Below are 9,073 nucleotides of genomic sequence, written 5' to 3' on the forward strand. Positions count from 1 at the left end.
AATATATTGCCGCTCCTTCACTGTCGCTGGGGCAACATTCTGGCACGTCCTTCCTAACAGCACAGTGGGTGTACCTACACCTCAGGGACTGCAACTAGGTTCAAGAAGGCAACCCACCACCACCTTCTGAACGACAACTAGGGATGGGCAATAAATGCTGGCCTAACCAGCAAAGCCCACATCCTGTAAAAATGAATTTTTAAATAATTGTTGCTGGCAGGGTCAGCATTAATCACCCATTGTTAATTACCAAAAGCTTCTGTGAACTTTTAAAAATAAAATATCGTCCAGACTGGTTAAAGGCAGCAGGTGTCCTTTCTGAGCTAAACAGTTAATTTCACCATTGTGAATCCCTAAAGTGTGGAAGGAGGCCATTTGGCCCATCGGGTGTGCACCGGCCCTCTGAAAGAGCACACTACCTTGGCCCCCCCCCTCCCCCACCCTATCCTTGCAACCCCAGCTAACCTACAAATCTTTGGACACGAAGGGGCAATTTCAGCATAGCCGCTCCACCTAACCTGCACGTTTTTGGATTGTGGGAGGAAACCCACGCACACATGGGGAGAACGTGCAAACCGCACACAGACAGTCACCCAAGGCCGGAGTCAAATCTGGGTCCCTGGTGCTGTGGAGCAGCAGTGCCAACCTCTGTGCCACTGTGCTGCCCATATTTGTCAGATTTCTAACAGGAACATTACTTAAAACATGGACGTGGAAAGTGATGACTATTCGATGTAACCCTTGTATATTTTCTGTCCACCTACCCTCTATTCTCCACACCCCCCACCCCTGCCAACAATTCAAGGGTGTTTGGACGACAACAGTGAAAATAGAATGATGTGGTACACCCTCTCCCCCTCCTTCTGCTGTATCGCTGATTTATAACGATGGCAAGGCTAATAACCCAATCGCTATGGAACAAATTTGACCGCAACATCCAGGAGTGACTGCACGAGTGCAGTTAAAATCGCAGCGTTGCTGTCTTGGGTTTTCCACCATCTCCAGGAACGGCACCATAATCATTTTGCTGTGATGCATGGGAAGGTGTGACGTCACTGTACTAATCTCAAGACTAAAATTACCAGGAAGATTGTCCATTCCATTGTAGGCAAAGATTTTAACAGTGTGCTAAGTCTTAATTATTGACAGATGACCTCTCTGGCATTGAAACGTTTTTTTCAACAAAACGTGGAATCCGCTTCCTTCAAAAATTGTTAGTGATTTTAATTTACTACTTTTTCTTTTCTCTCCCTCAATCCGATCTTTCCTTCTTTATTTCACCTCCTGTACAAATTTAACATTAAATATTCTGACGCTTCCTGACCTGCCCCCATTCTTCAATCTGATTGGTCACGGTGTCACTTCGCATCATAGATGGTTACAGCATGGAAACAGGCCCTTCGGCCCAGCTTGCCCAATCCGCCCAGTTTCTTTTTTTTTAACTATGTTTATTCAAATTTTTCCAACAAAAATTTTTAACAAACAAACCCCCCCCCCCCCCCCCACCCATAACAAAAAGAAGAAAGAACACAAACACCACGATCAAAAATAATAAACTACTTATACATTGGGTTTCTCCCGCATATATTAACCCCCCCATATGACATTCAAGAGTACCCTTGGGGGAACCCCCCCCCCCCACCCGCCCAAATACCCCCCCGACAGAGACCCCCCCCCCCCCCCCCGGGTTGCTGCTGCTGCTGACCTCCACCTAGCGCTCCGCGAGATAGTCTAGGAACGGTTGCCACCGCCTGAAGAACCTCTGCACAGACCCCCTCAAGGCAAACTTTATCCTCTCCAGCTTAATGAACCCTGCCATGTCATTTATCCAGGCTTCCACACTGGGGGGCTTCGCGTCCTTCCACAATAGCAAGATCCTCCGCCGGGCTACCAGGGACGCAAAGGCCAGAATACCGGCCTCTTGCGACTCCTGTACTCCCGGTTCGTCCGTTACCCCAAATAATGCCAGCCCCCAACTCGGCTTGACCTGGACTTTCACCACCTTGGACATAGTCCTCGTGAAATCCCTCCAGAACCCATCCAGTGCCGGGCACGACCAGAACACGTGGACGTGATTCGCCGGGCTTCCCGAGCACCTCCCACACCTTCCTCCATCCCAAAGAACCTACTCAACCTCGCCCCTGTCATATGCGCTCTGTGAGTAACCTTAAATTGTATTAATCTGAGCCTGGCACAAGAGGAAGAGGAGTTAACCCTACTCAGGGCATCAGCCCACAGACCCTCATCAATCTCCTCCCCAAGCTCCTCCTCCCACTTGCCCTTTAGCTCCTCTACCGAAACCGCCTCCTCTTCTTTCATCTCTTGATAGATCGCCGAAACCTTGCCCTCTCCGACCCATACACCCGAAATCACCCTGTCCTGAATCCTCTGTGCCGGAAGCAACGGGAATTCCCTCACCTCCCGCCTCACAAACGCCCTCACTTGCATATACCTGAACGCATTTCCCGGGGGTAGCCCAAACGTCTCCTCCAGCGCCCCTAGGCTCGCAAACGTCCCATCTATAAACAGGTCCCCTATTCTTCTGATCCCTGCCCGATGCCAGCTCCGAAACCCCCCATCCATCCTTCCCGGGACGAACCGATGGTTCTCCCGAATCGGGAACCAAACCGAGGCTCCCACCTCACCCCTGTGTCGTCTCCACTGCCCCCAGATCATCAACGTTGCCGCCACCACCGGACTCGTGGTGTACCGTGTCGGCGCCCTCAGGCTGGTGCCCCTGCAGGACTCCATCTCCAACCTCTTCCACGCCGCCCCCTCTCCCTCTATTACCCACTTACGGATCATCGCCACGTTGGCTGCCCTATTGTAGCCGCACAGATTCGGCAGCTCCAGCCCTCCCTGTCCCTGCTATGCTCCAGAAACACCCTCTTTACCCTCGGGGTCTTATTCGCCCACACAAAACCCATGATACTCCTACCTACCCGTTTGAAAAAGGCCTTGGGGATCATAATGGGAAGGTACTGGAACACAAAGAGAAACCTCGGGAGGACCATCATTTTAACCGACTGTACCCTGCCCGCTAGCGAGAGCGGCAGCATGCCCCATCTTTTGAAATCCTCCTCCATCTGCTCCACCAACCGCGTCAAATTGAGCTTGTGCAGGGCCCCCCAACTCCCAGCCACCTGGATCCCCAAGTACCGAAAGTTCCTTTCCGCCCTCCTCAATGGTAGGTCGTCTATCCCTCTTCCCTGGTCCCCTGGATGCACCACAAAGAGCTCACTTTTCCCTACGTTGAGCTTATAGCCCAAGAAGTCCCCAAACTCCCTTAGGATCCGCATGACCTGCACCATCCCCTCCACTGGATCTGCCACATACAGCAACAGGTCGTCCGCATACAGCGACACCCGATGTTCCTCACCCCCTCGGACCAACCCCCTCCATTTCCTGGGCTCCCTTAGTGCCATGGCCAAAGGCTCAATTGCCAATGCAAACAACAAGGGGGAGAGGGGGCACCCCTGCCTCGTCCCTCGGTACAGCCGAAAGTACTCGGACCTCTGCCAATTCGTAGCCACGCTCGCCACCGGGGCTCTATATAGGAGCCTGACCCAACTGATAAACCCCTCCCCGAACCCAAACCTCCGCAACACTTCCCAAAGATACTCCCACTCCACCCGGTCGAAGGCCTTCTCCGCGTCCATAGCTGCCACGACCTCTACCTCTCCCTCCACCGATGGCATCATAATCACGTTGAGGAGCCTCCGCACATTAGTGTTTAGCTGCCTGCCCTTTACAAATCCCGTCTGGTCCTCATGAATCACCCCAGGGACACAGTCCTCAATTCTCGTAGCCAGCACTTTTGCCAGCAACTTAGCATCCACATTGAGGAGCGAGATCGGTCTATACGACCCACATTGCAGTGGGTCCTTCTCCCGCTTCAGAATCAGCGAGATCAGCGCCCCGGACATTGTCGGGGGCAGGGTCCCCCTCTCCCTTGCCTCATTGAAAGTTCTCACTAACAACGGGCCTAGCAGGTCCACATATTTCCTATAAAACTCGACCGGGAACCCATCTGGCCCCGTGGCCTTCCCCTCCTGCATGTTCCCCAATCCTTTAACCAGCTCCTCCAACCCAATTGGCGCCCCTAAACCAGCCACCTCTTGCTCCTCCACCCTCGGGAACCTCAGTTGATCCAAAAATCGTCGCATCCCCTCTTCCCGCGGCTGGGGGCTCAGATCTGTACAGCTCCTCATAGAAGTCCTTAAATACCTCATTTACCCTCACCGCACTTCCCACCGTATTCCCCCTGCTATCCTTAACTCCACCTATCTCCCTCGCTGCCACCCTCTTACGGAGCTGGTGTGCCAGCATCCGGCTCGCCTTCTCCCCATACTCGTACGTCGCCCCCTGTGCTTTCCTCCACTGTGCCTCTGCTTTCCCTGTGGTCAACAGGTCAAACTCCGTCTGGAGGCTTCGCCGCTCCCTAAGTAGTCCCTCCTCGGGGGCCTCTGCATATCTCCTGTCCACCCTTAAGATCTCCCCCACCAACCTCTCCCTCTCCCTGCCCTCTCTCTTCTCCCTGTGGGCCCTAATGGAGATTAACTCTCCCCTGACCACCGCCTTCAACGCCTCCCAGACTACCCCCACCTGCACCTCTGCGTTGTCATTGGCCTCCAAGTATCTCTCAATGCACCCCCGCACCCTCCCGCACACCTCCTCATCCGCCAGTAATCCCACATCAAGACGCCACAGCGGGCGCTGGTCCCTCTCCTCTCCTAACTCCAGCTCCACCCAGTGCGGGGCGTGGTCTGAGATGGCTATGGCCGAATACTCCGTTCCTTCCACTTTCGGGATTAGCGCCCTACTCAAAACAAAAAAATCTATCCGGGAGTAGGCTCTATGTACATGGGAAAAGAATAAGAATTCCCTGGCCAGGGTCCTAGCAAACCTCCATGGATCCACTCCCCCCATCTGATCCATAAACCCCCTAAGCACCTTGGCCGCAGCCGGCCACTTCCCCGTCCTAGATCTGGAGCGATCTAATGCTGGGTCCAGCACTGTGTTGAAATCCCCCCCCATTATCAAGCTTCCTGCCTCCAGGTCCGGAATCCGACCCAGCATGCGCTTCATAAATCCGGCATCATCCCAGTTCGGGGCATATACGTTTACCAGTACCACCCACATCCCCTGCAACCTACCGCTCACCATCACGTATCGACCTCCATTATCCACTGCTATATTCTTGGCCTCAAACGACACCCGCTTCCCCACCAGTATTGCAACCCCTCTGTCCTTCGCATCCAGCCCCGAATGGAATACCTGCCCTACCCATCCCTTTCTCAACCTGACCTGATCTGCCACCTTCAAATGTGTCTCCTGGAGCATAACCACGTCTGCCTTCAGTCCCTTTAAGTGCGCGGACACCCGGGCCCTCTTAACCGGCCCATTCAGGTCCGTCACATTCCAAGTTAGCAGCCGGATTAGGGGGCTTCTCACCAGCTCCCCCCCCCCCCCCCTGCCAACTAGCCATCTCCTTTTCTAGGCCAGTCACGTTCCCGCACCTCCCGAACCCTCCAGTCCCCCAGACGGCGGACCCCCGCCCAGACCACCTCTCCTATTTCCAGTTCCCCATTGGCCAATGCAGCAGCAACCCTATACCCACCCTCTCCTCCCCCCCAAACGCTAGATCCATATCTAGCTCTTTTGCTCCCCCCATAACACTCCCGTAAGTCAGCTGACTCCTGCTGACCCCGGCCTCTCCCATCTTCCCATCAACCCCCTCAGTGTGGGAATCCCCCCACCCCCTCCTCCCTAGCAGTCAGTGTGCGCACCTCCGACCCCCACCGCCGTCCTTCCCTAGCGCGGGAAAAAGCCCGCGCTTTCCTGAGCTGGCCCCGCCTCTGGCGCAGCTCCTTTTGCGGCCTTATCTCAATTCCCCCATCCCCGGGCCTCTCCTCCCTCCAACACCGGCGCCCACACTCTCCCACAGTCTCCCCATCACCATCAAATTCCTTCAACTCTTTCAGGGAGACCCAGAATCCGAAGATTCTTCCTCCTTGACCTCTTCTCCAGGTCCTCAAATCTTTCCGCCCACCTCTCGTGCAGCGCCTCATGTGCCTCCACCTTCACCGCCAGGCCCAAGATCTTATCCTCGTTCTCCGAGGCTTTCTGCCGCACCTCCCGGATCGCCGCCCCCTGGGCCCTCTGGGTCTCCACTAGCTTCTCAATTGCTGCCTTCATTGGCGCCAGCATTTCTGTCTTCAGCTCCTCAAAGCAGCGTTCAAGAAACTCCTGCTGCTCCTGCGACCACTGCGCCCATGCTGCTTGGTTTCCACCCGATGCCATCTTGCTTTTTCTCCCTCTCACTTTTCGCTGCTCCAAGATCCCTTTTTTCACCGCTCCACTCCTGGTCCAATCCATATACTGTCGGGGGGACCTTGCTGTCACCTTCCCACACTGGAAGCCGTCGAACAAGTGCCGTTGGGGCCCCTCTAGAGAGCCCTAAAGTCCGTTCCCGGCGGGAGCTGCCGAACGTGCGACCTATTCAGGCATGGTCGCAACCGGAAGTGATGCCGCCCAGTTTCTATCACTAAGCTAGTCCCACTTGCCCACATTTGGCCCATATCCCTCTTTACCCACCCTGCCCATGTAACTGTCTAACTGCTTTTTAAAGGACAAAATTGTACCCGCCTCTACCACTGCCTCTGGCAGCTCGTTCCAGATGCTCACCACCCTCTGTGTGAAGAACTTTCCCCTCTGGTCTCTTTTGTATCTCTCCCCTTAAACCTATGCCCTCTAGTTCTAGACTCCTCTACCTTTGGGAAAAGATGTTGACTATCTACCTTATCTATGCTCATTATTTTGCAGAACTCTATAAGATCATCCCTAAGCCTCCTACGCTCCAGGGGAAAAAGTCCCAGCCTATCCAGCCTCTCCTTATAACTCAGACCATCACGTCCTGGTAGCATCCTCTTCACAGGTCCCCAATTCTGTATAGAGAACATTGAGCTGAGAATAACTTTGCAACGTAACAGATTCCAGTGCATCATCCCACAGGAAGCCATTGGACGCATGCCTGTTGAATGATTGGTTGCTCTCGTTCACTTGCTGATGACTGCAAAATCCGATCCCATTGTTTCCTCTCCAAACACAGGATTATAGATCAGCGACGGGCAACCTGAGGCCCATCTGGGTTCGGAGTGGGGCCCACCAGACATTTTGGTGACCGCTGCCCACGCGCAGGGTCACCACATTCTGCTGATTTCCAGCTGAGTAGTTTTTTTCCTACATTGCTCTCAACATGGACTGAGAGAGACTTGCGTTCCCTCTGTGTCCAAAGTGTAAATAGTTATTTTGTTTTTACCATTTGAAATTGATCGTTTTATTAATGTGTAAATGATCAATCATTTTCTGTAACTCGTCATGAAATATTCAACGTGTATGATATGTATTTAATCTCATTCACGGGGTCATGGTTATGAACATGCCCGATTGCAATCTTGCGCCCACTGAGATGAAGGAGGGGCAGCCCACTCAATAGCCTAGATTACCCAAATCTAGGGTATAGATCCCTAAGCAACCCACTATCATCCTCCACATGACTAAGCAGCTTCCGTTTGGGATGGTCCAGCTTGAATCTAATCTCAAGCCCGCACCTTCCTTCGTAACCTCAAGTTCCAAATTCTGTTTCCCTTCATATCTCCTTCCCTGCTTTACACCTCCTCCAATCCCTGCCTCATCCCCTCGGTGCACCCACATCTTCATCTCAAGGTGGAGGGGTGACCAATTGAGTGTATCTGATGCACAACTGCCAATCGTCATGACGGAACAGGAGGAGGCCATTCTGGACATTGTCTTCAACTAGCTAGTATTAATACTCTATCTCCCAATCGTCATCTCAGTCAGTTAAAGTTTGACCCCCCCCCCCCCCCCCCCCCAGGTTGTGCTCCTAAAACCCACATCCTATCATCTAGACCGCTTGGCTCCATCCCCTGCGTTATTTCCTTCCAGAATCCTAATGCCAATTGGACTCTTTTGTCACTTCCAGACTCAACCACTCTCGTCAGTCTCCCAGTCTGCATAGCCCCTCCTGAATGTCCTGTTCCCACGTCCCATCCCACCCCCTCCTCCCATTGCTGAGAGACCCTGCAGCAACTTCAATCCCACCAGCCGGAACGCTGCCTCAATCTTTCCACTGCTTTCTCCAAACCCATCACTCTGGCTGAATTCTGACACCCCTGGCCACCCAGGCCTGGCCTTGTTTCTCTTTGCACATATTTGCAAGATGATTTGGGTGTTTCATTTTGTTCAAGGCACGAGGTCATCTCTGGTTTGTTGCCGGTGCCACGTGATAGCGAGACTAGGTATAGGGAGAGAGTGCAGTTGAACACGTGGCTGCAGGAATGGTGTAGGAGGGAGGGCTTCAGGTATTTGGATAATTGAACAAAGAACAAAGAACAAAGAACAAAGAAATGTACAGCACAGGAACAGGCCCTTCGGCCCTCCAAGCCCGTGCCGACCATACTGCCCGACTAAACTACAATCTTCTACACTTCCTGGGTCCGTATCCTTCTATTCCCATCCTATTCATATATTTGTCAAGATGCCCCTTAAATGTCCCTATCGTCCCTGCCTCCACTACCTCCTCCGGTAGTGAGTTCCAGGCACCCACTACCCTCTGCGTAAAAAACTTGCCTCGTACATCTACTCTAAACTTTGCCCCTCTCACCTTAAACCTATGCCCCCTAGTAATTGACCCCTCTACCCTGGGGAAAAGCCTCTGACTATCCACTCTGTCTATGCCCCTCATAATTTTGTATACCTCTATCAGGTCGCCCCTCAACCTCCTTCGTTCCAGTGAGAACAAACCGAGTTTATTCAATCGCTCCTCATAGCTTATGCCGTCCATACCAGGCAACATTCTGGTAAATCTCTTCTGCACCCTCTCTAAAGCCTCCACATCCTTCTGGTAGTGTGGCGACCAGAATTGAACACTATACTCCAAGTGTGGCCTAACTAAGGTTCTATACAGCTGCAACATGACTTGCCAATTCTTATACTCAATGCCCCGGCCAATGAAGGCAAGCATGCCGTATGCCTTCTTGACTACCTTCTC

Source organism: Scyliorhinus torazame, chromosome 12, assembly GCF_047496885.1.
Source record: "Scyliorhinus torazame isolate Kashiwa2021f chromosome 12, sScyTor2.1, whole genome shotgun sequence".
Taxonomy (NCBI): Eukaryota; Metazoa; Chordata; class Chondrichthyes; order Carcharhiniformes; family Scyliorhinidae; genus Scyliorhinus; species Scyliorhinus torazame.